Source organism: Furipterus horrens, unplaced genomic scaffold, assembly GCF_987537825.1.
Source record: "Furipterus horrens unplaced genomic scaffold, mFurHor1.1.pri manual_scaffold_7, whole genome shotgun sequence".
Classification (NCBI taxonomy): Eukaryota; Metazoa; Chordata; class Mammalia; order Chiroptera; family Furipteridae; genus Furipterus; species Furipterus horrens.
Genome location: NW_028327177.1, coordinates 44,160,362 through 44,176,651, shown reverse-complemented (window position 1 = coordinate 44,176,651; position 16,290 = coordinate 44,160,362). Strand labels below are relative to the sequence as shown.

General features: G+C 41.4%; 2 pseudogenes; both read left to right on the top strand.

Annotated features, from left to right (window-relative positions):
* LOC150004371 (nucleolar protein 10-like) overlaps positions 1–14,417 on the top strand; it is a 60,292-nt pseudogene extending 45,875 nt beyond the window's left edge.
* A 227-nt stretch (positions 14,418–14,644) lies between these two features.
* LOC150004370 (ADP-ribosylation factor-like protein 6-interacting protein 1 pseudogene) lies at positions 14,645–15,234 on the top strand (annotated as a pseudogene).
* Positions 15,235–16,290: the final 1,056 nt, after the last annotated feature.

The window sequence follows — 16,290 nt, the reverse complement described above, 5'->3', positions numbered from 1 at the left end:
CAGGTGAGTGCTGACCTGAGCCTGCACCACTCAGGAAACCCCAGTGCTAGTGCACCCAGTGAACAGTTACAAACCACATAGGAGCACCACCACCCTGCCCCTGCACAGCTGCCTCTCCAAGAGAGGGCGGAGATTAGTCAGTAGTCACAGCCAGCCCTTGTGGCTGATTGGCCTGGGTAAATCCCTCCTGATGGGGACTCAAATGTTGGAAAATTTTAGTTTCAGGTTAACAACTAAAAAGCTTAGTAATCAATGTATGTAAAAAGCTCTTGTTTCAGGAACCAGAGGTATGACCCACGTTGATTCCAGGAAACCACAAGCAGATCCACCTTTGTGTCTCAGGAGGACTACAAGCAATCAAGACAGTATCTGAGCCATTGTACTCCAAGATTAGGCACCACCACCCAGGACACAAACACCACTGCCCAGGGCGCAAGAGCCACCGCCCAAGACACAGGTGAAAGAATGCTGAAGCTTTTATCCTATTAACCCTTTCCCTGAGTTCCAAACCCCTTATCTATACTTTTCTTCTCTTTATAAAAAGGGCCCGTTTATAATGGAATTGAAGACAGCCTGTTAGGGTATGAACCCTCTGTCTTCTCAGATCACCAACCATCTGAATAAAGTGCCCATGAAGATTCAATCCCTGTCTCTGCTCATTGGGTCTGGTAGATGACAGGCAGCACTAACACCAGCTTTTCCAGTTTCACTCCCATTGACCTGCCAACAGTAACCAAGGCTCAACTATAAGAGGCGGGTGTATTCAGTCCCCATGAAGGATGCACCTCAAGTACCAAGTTTGGGTGAGAGGGGAGGCTGTTCCATTGAACCCTACAGGACACCTGCTACATCAGACCATACTGCCAAGACACGGAGTCAAAGCAGCTCTACCTAATACACAGAAACAAACACAGGGGGGCTGCCAAATTAAGAAGGCAAAGAAATATGGCCCAAATGAAAGAACAGAACACAGTCCCAGGGGAGAGGGGAACTAAATGAAATGAAAATAGCCAACCTATCAAATGAAGAGTTCAAAACACTGGTGATCAGGATGTTCATAGAAATGATTCAGTATGGCCAAAAAATGAAGGAAGAAATGAAGGTTATACAAAGTGAAATTTTAAAAAAATATACAGGGAACCAACAGTGATGGGAAGGAAGCTGGGATTCAAATCAATGATCTGGAACAAAAGGAGGAAATAAATGTTCACCTGGAACAGAAAGAAGAAACAAGAATTGAAAAAAAAACATGAGGATAGGATTAGGAATCTCTGGGAGAACTATAAAAGTACTAACATCCGAACCATAGCAGTGCCAGAAGGAAAAGAGGGAGAGCAAGAAATCAAAAACTTATGTAAAAAAATAATGAAGGAAAATTTCCCAAATTTGGAGAAGGAAATAGACATACAAGTCCAGGAAGCACAGAGAGTCCCAAACAATTTGGACCCAAAGAAGACCACATCAAGACGTATAATTAAAATGCCAACAGTTAAAGATAAAGAGAGAATTTTTAAAGCAGCAAGAGAAAAGCAGAGAGTTATCTACAAAGGAGTTCCTATAAGACTGTCAGCTAATTTCTCAAAAGAAACTTTACAGACAAGAAGGGACTGGCAAGAAGTATTCAAAGTGATGAAAAGCAAGGACCTACAACCAAGATTACTCTATCCAGCAAAGCTATCATTTAGAATAGAAGGGCAGATAAAGTGCTTCCCAGACAAGGTAAAGCTAAAAGAGTTTATCATCACCAGCCATTATTATATGAAATGTTAAAGGGACTTATTTAAGACAAAGAAGATCAAAACTATGAACATTAAAATGACAACAAACTCACAACTATCAACGACTGAATCTAAAAATTAAAAACAAAAACAAACTAAGCAAACAACCAGAACAGGAACAGAATCATAGGTATGGGGATCACTTTGAGTGTATCAGCTGGGAAAGGGAAGGGGGAGAAATGGTGCAGGGATTAAGAAGCATAATTGGTAGGAACAAAATAAACAGGGCAATGATAAGAATAGTATAGGAAAGGATGATGCCAAAGAACTTATATGCATGACCGATGAACATCAACTAAGTGGACGATTTCTGGAGGGAAGGGGGATACTGAGCAGAGTGGGAAAAAGGGGGAAAAATGGGACAACTGTAACAGCATAATCAATAAAATACAGTTTTTAAAAAAAGGAGTCAGGGTGACTAGAAGGAGCTAGGACTGTCCATAGTTAGGCAGGAGGGTTATGGCCACAGAGAAGGACTAGCTGCAGTTGGATTCGGAGACACCAAATAAGGCAGATGGGAAGAGGGAGAAGGTCTCAGCTTCCCTACTCCCACCCCCTGCAGCTTCCTCTGCTGCCGGGGCCTCTCCTGACCCAGGAGAGATAGAAGTTAGACGACAGGGTAACCTGGGAAGAGTACAGTCAGCCCTCTGTATCCATGGTATTGCACCTGTGGATTCAACCAATTGCAGATCAAAAATATTTGGGGGGGGAAATTTCAGAAAATTTCAAACAGGAAAACTTGAATTTGCCACATGCCAAGCACTACACTGAATCCATGTGAATGAAGTGACATGTAGCCACAACCTTCTGTAGTCTGTATGCAAATGTAGGTTATATGCAAACACTAAGCCATTTTATATAAAGGACTTGAGCATCTGCAGATTTTGGTATCCTGGGTGCGGGGGGCGGGGGAGGGAGGGATCCTACAACCAATCCCCTGTGAATACCAAAGGATGACTATATTTTCTGGAGATGAAAAGCAGAGAAAATGATGAGTGGACATGGGGCCTGAGAGTGAATAAGCAAATGCCTAGCACAAACACAGCACAAATCTCCCTCCCGGGAGCACTCCCATGCATTTCTTCCCTCTCAGGCAGGCATATCCTAAACTCTAAGGGTTCCCACAAGACTTGCAACCAGGGGAGCAATGGGCAGTGGCAGCTCACCCCAAGCTAACCCCTTGAACCTGTCTCCAAGAGCCCCTTCTCTCTGACTTCCCAGTGAGCTAAGGCAGCCCTGCTTAGGCTCTCTCCTGTTGCTTCTTCTATCCTAAGCCCTTCCTTGTTTTACTGTCCCCAGCTTTAATAAACCTATTCTCTGAATTAATTCGTCGTCGGCAGCCGTCCGTCTCGAGAGATGATGGTGTAGCTTCTTAAGAGTCTATCTGCACCGCCGAGAATGGTTGTGCAGTCCGACTCGGGAGTGACACGGTATCTGTCTCCTCCCGTGTTGAATCGACATCTTGCGATGATGCTGGAGTGTCCTCTCCAGTGAAGCTGAAGCTACAGAGCCTGGGCAGGGTGATATGGAGGGTCTGCTGTTGCCCATGCAGCAGACCCCCCCTCTCTTCGCAGCTGAAGGATCCAAGGGAAAGACAGAGTCAATACAGCTTGGCTTCAGGTGCGCCTCAGGAGTTGCCGGTGTTGACTACAACGTCAAACCGCCTTAGGGACTCCGGCTCCGGATTTTCTGTCGGGGTTTACTCCCTTAGCCTTTCCCCTGAAGAGGTATGCCGCAAGGCAGCGGAGGTTTTTTGGAGTCAGAGTTTTCCTTCTCTGATGTGCCCTGACTGGAAGATCGAACCAGCGACACTTAGCTCGCAGGCCGACGCTCAATCCACTGAGCCAAACCAGCCAGGGCTAAATGAGTTCATAGACATGAAAATATTTTATACACTTAAAAGTCATATACAAATACAGGATATGTTTGTATTCTCAAAAAGAGGACATTTTGAAAAATACAGCTATCAGCTTCACTATGACCTAAATTCAATACAATTACTTTTTTCCCATTAATTTTTCAAATTCATTTCCTTTTCAGGAACTCAGATAGAACACTATTTGAGCAAGTACTATTGCATACATAGTTCAGTACTGTCAAAGTGATGTTCTAGCTAAAGCTCACATGAAAACATCTTAACAAATGTGATGACAACCTGTTTTGTAGAAGAAAATTCTTATGTATCTTCACAATCCTCGACTGTCCAGTTTTTGCTGTCTCTCTCTGTAGGGGCACATCCCAGCTCGGTGGAAACTCTGTCCCAGAAATGTTTCAGGATCAGGGATGAGGGGAAATGAGTTGACTCAGGCACTGATTTCTGTGTGGAAGGAAGAGAGGGAGCAGTTCTCTCTAGAGGAGAAAAACCCTGAACTCTCTTTCTCATGCCTTTTATTGGGAAAGGTATATATGGGAGCGTACATTCAGGATACGTAAATCACCAATCAGCTTCAAAAGCTTGGCTTACTTTACTATCAACAACTACTGATTATAGATAACAATGCAAAGAGCACAGTGAACATTCTAGATCAGAGTTCAGTGAACATTCTGGTGTCAGATGACTACCAAGTGCAAGATTTCATATGTTTTCCAGGTTTTGATCTCGGACATTTTATTTACGTTAAGCAACTGATAAGAAAAGCAGAGCAAGCTTCAAAGCATAGTACACATTCTTTAAGTCCATTTCCTATGGGAACCCTTCGAGTAGTTATCGGGTCATGCCTGCCTTCTAGCCTTCCCAGTTCTCCAGTCAAGACTTACAAGGCCTGGCTTGTGGCGAAGCTACAGTTCCCAATACCACACAAAGTGATCTCCTACATCTCTCCACTGATTAGATTGATCAAACAGTATATGTAATACAAATGATTATTTGACTAATCTCTTTGTGCACTTTACATGCATCATTATCATTTATTACATAATAATAATTAGTTATTACTATTTCATTTTCTCAACTAGGAAATCAGGGATACTTAGCATGGTCAATTAACTTGCTCAAGGTCCTTCAGCTTGGCACCAGCAAAGCCAAGATTTGCTCTCAAGTCTGGGTCAGTTTAAAGGTGGTTGCACCCCTCTGTGTTCCTACACCATTCGCCTTTGGAAACTGGTCACTGAAGAAAATGATTCTATCATCAACTGGAGTGAAAAGAGCACCAAACTAATAATAAGAAGATCTAAATTCTAGACAGCCTGTATCTAGCCAGTGCTATGTTCTCATCTACAAAATGAAAGACTTTGTTAGAAGATGAACTTTAACAGTGGAACATTCGGTAAGTTTCATAAATTCCTGATTACTTAACAGACCTCTGATAACTAAAATGTCACTGTTCTGGCATGAGATTTATGCACAGTTGGCTATATTTGATATCCTTAAAATGAAAATCTGTTCACTTCTGCTCTTTTGGTTCCTTGCTTGCTTATTTGATTAGTCCAAACCATTGTGGTAGGCATTGTAAAATATTCTGAAATTTACTCTTCTTAACATACTTTTAAAAACCTTTAAAATGTTCCCCAAAGTACTGCATTATATGTTCAGGCACATTTTACTTTGTTGGTTTTAACAAAGATTGTCTCAGTTATAACCACACTGCCAGCATGCCCTCGAGTGTCATCCATCACGTAGCAGCTGGCAGGGCTGGTTCAGGGCTGGTGAGCCAGGCTAAAGGACAGGAACCAGGACCAGGCACACAGCATAGTCAGGGTGGCCCATGAGAGGAGAAAAGTGGTAGGCAGAGCATGAGGACAGCCCCCCAAACACAGCTGCACTGGAACATGCAGAGACTCAAGTAGCTCCACAGTTTGGAATGGGTTCCCATGCAGCTTTTAAAGGAGTGAAACCAAGCCTCAGATGTGTATGGCTTGACATTTGCCAAAAAAGAACAATGAAACCAACTGTCTGGATGGGAAATTCTGAGAGAGGGCAATGAGATGCCAGTGATAGAAGGTATTAGGAGCTGGACAAAGTGACCAAACCCCTCATTTTCCCTGGACCACAGTGTAGAGAGCCAAAGGGGGTAACAATGAGGGATTACTCTCCAAGAACATGAAAAAGGTTTATCCCCAAAGAGCTAAACCAGTGAGTTTACACATAATGTAAGAGGTTTGTGATGTGGTTACTCTAGGAAACTGTTGAGATATATTCAGAACAACCCAAAATCCCAATCAAGGGGACCCAAGAATCACCACAGCAAGGCCAACTTAGAGTGTGATCGTAATTAGGAAAGCAGAAAGTCAGTCAACTACATTGAACCCTGTCAGGAGAAAGACTGACCTTCAAACAACAGTCCTATTCCACACAGAACAGGTGTACTTGAAGATCCAGACAGAGGTCATACTCGCACAAGTTCTGATGAAGGGAGGGGGTGGAGTGCCTACAGACCCTAGCAATACAATCAATAAACTTGAACATATATGGCTGCTGAAACCCAATGTGATTAATTATCTGATTCTATAGTCTACATTATTCTTACAAAGTAACCCACAATATTTATGTTATCTTATTATTTGATTCTGATTCTATATTCACCAGGAAAATTCCTGATTATACTTTTACTTCCCAAGGACAGCTGCCAAGAGAAAGATAATGTGCTCATCATACTGGCCTTAATATATCAGTCAAAGGGATGCTCAGAGTTCTCAATGCAAAATAATACTGGCACTTTGATTTATACATCAGTCTCTTATTGCCTGGGTTAATGGGAGTCTGCACCTTAAAAGCTGGATCCATAACAAGTATGCTTAAAATGTTAAATATCTGAAGCTTCAAAGCTGACAACTTGACCCAGTATTGATAGTGTGGAATCTACAGAAAGTAAATGCCAATTTAGGAGACATGTGGAGATTGACAAAACGAACCTTCTTTAATAATATCCCAACATTGCCAAATGCCACCATTCAAATTTAAATAACAGTATTGGGTGTGCAGTTTCTAGAAGAGAGGGCTAACTTCCTGCCTTTCTTGACACAGTGCCCAGAGCTGCTGGCTCATGGGGAAGCTCTTAGAAATTTGCTCATGGTCCATGTCCTACGTCCCCAACAGGCTGTCTTAGTCTGTTTGGGCTGCGATAACAAAAAGCACCATAAACTAGGTGCCTTGTAAATAACAAACATTTATTTCTCACAATTCTGGAGGCTGGAAATCTGAGATCAGACTTGGTCAGGTTCTGGAAAGGCCCGCTTCTGGGTTGCAGACAGTACTTTCTACCTGTGGTCTCACATGGCTGGAGCAAGGAACAACTTTGGGACCTCTTATCAGGGCACTAATCCCATCATGTGACTCCAGCCTCAGGACCTAATCACCTCCCAAATTCTCACCTGCTAATACCATCATTTGCCCTGGCTGGTTTGGCTCAGTGGATTGAGCGTCGGCCTGCGAGCTAAGTGTCGCTGGTTCGATCTTCCAGTCAGGGCACATCAGAGAAGGAAAACTCTGATTCCAAAAAACCTCCGCTGCCTTGCGGCATACCTCTTCAGGGGAAAGGCTAAGGGAGTAAACCCCGACAGAAAATCCGGAGCCGGAGTCCCTAAGGCGGTTTGACGTTGTAGTCAACACCGGCAACTCCTGCGGCGCACTGAAGCCAAGCTGTATTGACTTCGTCTTTCCCTTGGACCCTTCAGCTGCGAAGAGAGGGGGGGCCTGCTGCATGGGCAACAGCAGACCCTCCATATCACCCTGCCCAGGCTCTGTAGCTTCAGCTTCACTGGAGAGGACACTCCAGCGTCATCGCAAGATGTCGATTCAACACGGGAGGAGACAGATACTGTGTCACTTCCGAGTCGGACTGCACAGCCATTCTCGGCGGTGCAAATAGACTCTTAAGAAGCTACACCATCGTCTCTCGAGACGGACGGCTGCCGACCGACTATTGGGTGTGCATGTGCCAGTTTACCTCAAATGTTTCACATAAAACAGTTTGAACCCTGCACAGCTGGAGGAATTACTGTTCTGGGCCAGATCTGTGTTGCAGGAAAGGATTAAAGGTGCTTGAACTGTAAATAAATTCAGTAAGATTGGGCATTAAATTGCAAATTGCTACCGTTTAGATATTGTGAGTCACAGCAATCAGCACAGTTGTCTATGTCCCTCCAACTACATTTCCTTCAGAGTCTCCCTTACACACTTCTGAGACATTTCTTAGCAATTCAAATTGTGTGTACCAAAAATTAGATAACACTCTGGCCATAAACAAATAACTCACAGTATTTGTATTAGAATGGTGACATCCTATAAGTAAAAATATAGGAGATATTATAACTAAAGAGACAATCAAATTTGACTGATATAAATGTTTCAAATTTCTGTGACTGTATCTATCAATATTTAAATTGTGAAGACAAACAATAGATTAGAAAAATATTTGCACCACTATGTCAATAAAGGAAGAAAACATTTTATTTTTAAGTATCGAAACTTTCTAATAAATAAATGAAAATGAAGAGAAAAATTATATTATGTACCAATCAAAAGTAAAATAGAATACCTAGCAAAAATTAAGCACAGGTGGGAGGAAAATAAGATTCTTACATGCTGCTGATAACAGCATATATTTATACAACTCTCCTTGATTTCATTATACATCAAGAGTAATTAAATCATTTAAATGCTTTTACAATTAGTCTGACTTTAAGGATTTATCCTAAGGAAAAAATTTTAAAAAGGAAAAAGCTACATGCATTAACATAACATAATCATACATAATAGAAAAATATGAAAACAACCTTAATTGCCAGCAAGGAAGAAACATTCAGGCTGATTATGAAACACAACTTAGTAGAATGTGGTGCATTCAAGTTAAAATTCTAATGTTTAAGTCTGTATAATATTTGGGGGAAATGTTTCATATGTGCTAAACAAAGGTCTGAGTATCTGATTTTAAATGTGTCACAACTACAGCTGTGGCTATATGTGAGCATGTGACCAGAGTCTGGGAAAGAAAAGGAAACAAGAAAGTTCTGTGATACATTTGAATCTCAATTCTATCACTTGCTGGCTGCAAGACACCAGCATGTTATTTAATGCCTCTATATCTCATATTTCCAGTCTATAAAATGGGATAATAATTGTTACTTAGTAAGGTCAGTATACAGAATAAGTATGTTGTTTCTTGTAAAAATGCTTTTAAAACTGTATTTTGTGAAGAACACAACATATGTGCTATATAAATGTTCACTGTTAGTCATTAGATTACTCTCCCATCATATTTTACCATAGCCTTTACAACAAATAACATTTAGAAAGGACATTTTTAAAAATTCCCTCCCTAATGTTTATACATTGTTGTTAAACCTTTTTTTATTTCTATTAAGAATATTTTATAGTATCCTCAAGAACATTTCAGTTTAATGCACATATATTATGCACCTGCTATGTGCCCAGCAATGTGTCCCTGCCCTCATGGAGTTTACAGTCAGTTAAAACATAAGGAATCACACAGGCCTAACAGTCCTGATGTCATCAGCTTTGTACACCACCCTCCTATCCCAAGTGACAAATACCATTCCATTATTTTATTTTTTCCACTGTTAATGCACCCAAAATATTTTTTTTTGTATATTATATTTATATAAGTAATTTTAAGGTTTATAAAGTGTGCCTCTATGTTGAATAGGCTTCTATTCTTACTAGATTTGAACAAGTGTAGTGGCTTAATACCCTGTCATATTTAACAACTGCCATTCTACCCATGTGTCATTTAGGTGTTAACACATTTTTTTTAAAGGGTGATTTCAAAACATGTTTAGATCCCAATATTTTTAGTATCTTGTCTTTTGAAATCAACATGGACTCCTCATTCTTTTTTTAATGATATAAATACTTTAATTTTTTTATCTTTTCAATTGAATTTATCAGGGTGACATCAGTTAATAAAATTATATAGGTTTCAAATGTACAATTCTATAATACATTGGCCATATACAGTATTATGTGTTCACCACCCCAAGTTAGACTCTTCCCTCTATAATGATACAGTGTATTCCCATTTGTTTCCATATTTTCAATCATTCAACAAAGGTTTATTGAGTATGAATTATGTACCAGACATGCACAGTACTAGACACTGGCAATAAAGACAGTTTCTGCTCCAAGACTTGTTCAGTCTCCAGGGAGAAACCCTGATCACAATGCCAAGAGTAAGAGTTATAACAAAATTGTGTCCAGGGGCTATGGAGGAAGGAGTAGGAGTCCAAGGGAAAGTCTTCAGACTGATTCTGAAAAGAGACAGGGCTGATATGAAAGAGTTCCAAAGAAGAAGGCATTTGAAGTCAGCCTTGAAGGACAGTGGATGATAACAAGGCAGACAAAGCTGGAAGGGCCTTCCAGGGAGAGAACACAGCCTAAGCAAAGGTTAATAAAGCAGAGCAGAGCAGAGCAAGCCCTCAAACACTTAGGTTGAATGGAACAAAGCAAGGGTGAAGGGTATCAGGTGCTAGATAAAGTAAAAGATTCCTTGTAAATCATAGTAAAGACCTAGAGATTTATCTTTATGAGGGAGAGAAAGCCATAAAAACTGACCAGGTTATGGATTTTCAGATTTGCATTACAAAAGATCCACCTGATGATAAGTGCAAGAAGGGAGAGACAGCAAAAATACACCAGCCAAGAGGTTTGAGAAGTCGTAAATGAATAAATTAAGAGGCCCTGAACTAAGACAGTGACAATGGAGACAATTAGATAGTGGATATATTTAAGGCAATATGGAAGACTAAACAAACTCAAAAAGAAAAACCACAACCTAAATACCACATAAAACAAAGCAATTGCTTAAGTATATGAAAGAGTTCACTAGAAAGTAAAGAACTACATCTTAGTAAAGACTAGAAAAATCTTCTCACTAAACAGATGATAAGGAAGGCAGTCTATCTTGACCAAAAGTCTGAGGGTAAAGCCCTTCCCTGAGAACTTGAAATGATCAGCCTGCCCTCACCTGAGTTTGTAGTTAAAATGTACAGCATTCAAGGGTTCTGGAACATCAAACTTAAAAAAGTAACATACAATATGGAACAAGCCCTATGATGAGTTAAAAAAGGGGCAGATACAAAACAATACTGATAAGACTACCATTAATGTAAGAATTAGTAATACACCGTGTAATATATCCCATTTATGTACAAAACCTCTGTGGATAATATGGATGTGTCCCAGGCACAGTCTTTGATCCTCATCTTCTCTCCAGTGATACTCTATTGGTGATGTCACCAAGTCAAGACTTGAAGAACCATCTATAAGTTGATCATTCCCAAATTTATATCTCTAGCCCACATTTCTCTCCCAAATTCAAGATGTGAGTTTCAATGATCAACTCAAAATCCCTGCTTAGATGACCAAGAAACATATAAAACCCCAAATTTTCTCCTTACATCCCCTCAGTTCTCCTTCCCCATTTTCATTGACTATAAATCTGTCCTTCCAGTTACTCAGTCCTAAAACCTTGGAGGCGTTCCTGACTTCACTCTTGTTCTCCCATCTATTCATCAGTAAAGCCTGTTGGGTCATCTCCAAGATGTAAATAGAATCCCTCTGCCTTACACCTCCTCAGCAGCCACCAGCCTGGTCAAAGCTTTCATCATAAAAATACTTGGCTTACCGCACCAACTTCTAGCAGCTTTCCCTGCTTCTACTTTTGCTCCCCTGACTACATACACACACATCCTAATTTAAATTCAGAATCCAGAGTGGTCCTTTACAAATGGAAGATCACGTTGTTACCGGACCCCTTTAGTGCCAGGGCTGGCCCTGCCCCACATAGTCTGGGAACTTTCACCTCCAGCTTTGTGACTTGTACAGGAAAAACTTCAAGACACAAGACCAGGTGAAAGTGTTCACTCAAGCTTAGGTCAGTGAGGCAAAAGGAGGCCCTTGGAGACAGGATCAGGGGGTGAACCCAGAGTGAGCTGCCGCTGCCCACTGCTCCCCTGGGTGCAAGCCTCATGGGGACCCTTCGAGCTTAAGATAGAAGAAGCAAAGTATGCCCCTGAGGAAAGGGGTGAGGGCACAGGTGTGCTCAAAGCAGAGCACAAGCTGTTGGCCTTTGTCCTGAGGGTCTCATCTATTTTCTAAAGGCAGTAATTTTAGTGGAGGTCCCAGAGGAGGATCTCAACAGAATATTCATTAGATTTATACATGGACCATTTACCATGCTGATGTATCAGAATGAGTGTATAGTGGGGTCAGGGGCCAGTCTCTGGTTATTTTCACCTCTATCTCAGATTAGTTTGGCTCTAATTAGTTTTTTGTTATCTGTCTCCCTGAGTAAGGTGTTTAAACCACATGCGCTTAAATGTCTTTGATTAGGGAGGATAGAGTCTTATAATTTATCACCTGACTGTTAATTGCTCAGCTGTTTGTCTCCGTTTCTTTGTTCCATTTGCCAGGGAATATTCCTGGTTTCTTACTAACCTGCCTCCAAGTCACTTCTATGCCCCCAATCCTGCAATGGTTCCCCAGTTACCCAAAACAAAAGCCAGAATGTCAGCACCACAGGCCACAGAAGTGCACCAAAGAGACCCTGGGAGTGGATGCTGGCGTGCACCGCAGGTTGAGTGACCTGAACTGGAACACAGGTCACCAATCCACTGTGCCACTACACAGGTCTCTAGCCTCAACAGAGGGAAGATTTACAGTCTCAGCTGTAGCAAGTCCTTTCCTGAGTGGCTTTCTGGCAGGAAGACAAGAGCCCTATAGAAAATAGGGGTTGATGTCAGTAAGAGAATTGAACTTATTCAGGATTTTGAAATGCCTACTATTTGTACCACTATTAAAGTTTCAAAAAATGGACAATGTACTTTAGCAGCTGGAACATATAAACCTCAGGTTCGATGCTATGACACCTATCAATTATCCTTGAAGATGGAAAGGTGTTTCAATTCAGAAGTTGTCACCTTTGAAACACTGTCTGATGATTATTCAAAACTTGTCTCCTTACATGATAGATATGTTGAATTCCATTCAGAATCAGGTTTTTACTACAAAACCAGAATACCAAAGTTTGGGAGAGATTTTTCTTACCATTATCCATCCTGTAATTTATACTTTGTTTGCACATGCTATGAAGTTTATAGATTGAACTTAAAACAAGGACGGTACCTACCTCCTCTACAAAGTTATTCTGCGGAGAATAATGTCTGTCACATAAATTCAGCGCATGGTTTGTTTGCCACAGGAACAGCAGAGGGACGAGTGGAGTGCTGGGATCCAAGAACACAAAACACAGTTGGCCTATTAGACTGCACGCATTAAGTAGTGTCACGGCAGATTCAGAGATCAATAGTTTGCCAACTCTCTCTGCTTTGAAATTTAATGTTGCCTTGACCATGGCAGCTGGAACATCCAGAGGGCAGGTTTCATTATATGATCTCCCATCTGAAAAGCCATTGCTAGTTAACTGTCACCCACATGGGCTACCTAATATGTAAGTTCATTTCCAAGATTCTTCAGATTTGACTTTGTCTGCAGACTTTCAAATTATCGAAATGTGGAATAAGAACTCAGAAAAAATATTTACTTCCTTGGAGCCAGAACATGACATTAATGATGTTCTGCCTCTACCCCAACTCAGGTATGCTTCTTATCACCAATGAAACCCCCAAGGTGAACACCTATTACATTTCAGTTTGGGGGCCTGCCCCAGGTGGTGTTCCTTCTTAGGCACCTTGACAGGATTAGAAGAGAATCCAGAAAGCATGGTTTATAACAATTACAAGTTTGTCACCAAGAAAGACCTTGCAAATTTAAGGCTCTCACATCTCATTTGATCACCTCTTCTCTGAGCATACATGCATTGATTTTTTATGAATATAAGACTATCACAGGGTGAAATTGATAGTAAATCCACTTGCTTATGAAGCATATAGGATAAGATCCAACAGAAGATAGAAGAAGCATCTTCAGAGAGTCCACTTAGAGAAGCTGCAAAAAGTTAACAAAGAGCTGGCACTTAAGTTAATTGAGGAGGAGAAGAAGCAAAAACCTACATGGAAAAACAAAGTTAAGAGCCTTCCTAATATTCTTACCAACGAGCAATTTAAAGTTATATCTGAGAACGCTGACTTCCAAGTAAATGAAGAGAGTGAAGAATTCAGGCTTTTGAATCCACTCATTTCAAAAATTACTGAAAAAAGGAAGAAGAAACTAAACTAAGACTCCTTGAGCAACAAAGACATCATGAAAAAGAAGAGGAGGAAGGACCATAAGGAAAACCAAGTGATGCAGAAATGTTCTCATGAGAGTTCAGGTGATGAAAAAGGCTGGGTCGAAGAGATCAGGAATCAGAGCAGACTTCTCCTGCACAGAAAAGAGTGAAGCGGCAGGAACGCACTGGGAGGACCAGCAGCATGATCCTCAAGCCCCAGTTTTATGAGATCAAACCAGGTAAAGAATTCAGGAGATTCAAAGATTCTGCCACCAAGCAGAAGCTGATGAACAAAAGCCTGGAAGATGGGTTGAAATTTGAAGCAAGAAAAAATGGGACTGAGCGTATCAGACACCACAGTTGGCAGCAAACAACTGACGTTCACATGAAAGAGGTCCGAACAGCAGAAGAAGCAACAGCAGGCGGAGAAAGTGCACCCGCAGGGAAGGAAAGCGCTCCTTCCTCAGCGGGTCACCTGAAGTCCAGACACAGGAGAGAACGGCCGTTTCTCTGAGTCTGGAAGTGATCCCCACGCGTGATTCGAGGCGGAAGAACCTCACCTCCCCCGAGTTAATCACCATTCGAGTGTATTAAACACAGACACCCGGAGCACATTTAAAAGATCTGTGCAGGTGCTGGGGTCGCTTTGCTGATCTCAGAGGAAGGCTGTTTGGGAGACTGGCTTGCGCTCACGGAGGCTCCACCTTTGGGACCATAGCAGGGGAAGGTTATCACAGCACCAACTGGCTGGCTGCAGAGACTGCAAGTCTGGAAGGGCAGCTGCAAGGATGCAGAGGTGAGAGGTGATGCTGATGGCCGATCAAGTCCTCCACTGGAAAGAGCCTACTTTTCACCTGCCATCATGGGTGTGGTTTCTTTGGTGTTTCTGACCATCTACTATCTAGATACATCTGTTCTGTCCCGTGTTTCCTGTTTTGGTATGTTTCTGTGCCTAGCTGACTACCTTGTTCCCATTCTAGAGCCTAGAATTTTTGGCTCTAAAAAAATGGACCACTAAGCAGCAGCAAAGAGTTCATGAAATTTTCAGCAGTCTAGTAAAAACTCCACGCAGAGCTGTGGGCTGGTTGAAATGCCTCATCACACTCAGGGAAAAAAAGCCAAAAACATACTTCATGATCATAATCATTTCTCTTGCTGCGGTTGCTTGGGTGGGACAGCAGGTCCACAACCTTCTTCTCACCTACCTGATAGTGACGCTCTTACTGTTGCCTCCTGAACTAAACCAACATGGAATCATTTCAAAGTACACTGGAAAGGCTAAAGGGGAGATGAATAAGTTTCTTAAGCAAAAAGAAAAGAAAAATGAGTAGTGCATCTCCTTTATTCACTGTGATTAATGGTGTATGCATTGATTGTCCTTGAGAACAGTTTCTATTATCTGGATATGAAAGTGTCACAGAAATAGCTCTTTGCAATCACTCCTTTTGCCCTTAATTACCAGAAATTCAGACTTGCCACATAAGGCTTTGTACATAGTAGCTTCATGTTGAGTGTATCTGGGTGCATTCTCATCAGTTGGCCTTATATGGACAACTCATTCATGAATACAGCTTCTTTGGATTTTTCTCACCCAGAGTTAATTGAATTCTTACTTGTAGGCAACTTCCTTTAAAACATCGTGGCGAATTTCACCCTTCAGTACAGTTAATTTAGATAATTGTTTGAGTTGTTCTTTGCTTTTTAGCTCAATACTTCCACAGTCTGCTTAAAAAACAGCCTGGCCTCATTAACATAGAGACCAAATTTACCACTTCCAATGAAGAGGCCAATGAAGATTCACTCCTCATTCTACTTCTATGCCATAAGAGAAGAATCCTCATGGAGTAAAATGAAACTAATTACATGCCCTAGTATATGTTAGTTTTTCTCTTGTGCAAACTGAGAGACTTGTAGAAAATATCTATTCTTCCTCTGAAATAAGGAATCTGACAGGCTTAGACCTCTTGCCCCCTTGCACTTAGTCTTCAAGTTAGGAGGTCCTTAAAGGTTTTTTAATAGCATGCTTCTAAAAGCTTGGATTTAGGATTTTAGCATACTTTTAAAAAAGATTTTATTAATTTTTTTAGAGAGAAAGGAAGGAAGCGAGAAAGAGAGGGAGAGAAACATCAATGTGAGAGAGAAACATTGATTGGATGCCTCTCACACATCCCCAACTGGAGGCCTGGCCAGAAACCCAGGCATGTGCCCCTCCCAAGAATCGAACCAGCAACCCTTTAGTTCACATGCCAGCACTCAATCCACTGAGCCACACACACTAGCCAGGGGAAGGATTTTAGCATTCTTTTAATTTCAGATTTTCAGCTGTCTAAAACTAAAGTAAGTAAGAGATGAAGACTCAAGCCTATGACTTTTACTCCAAAGACAGC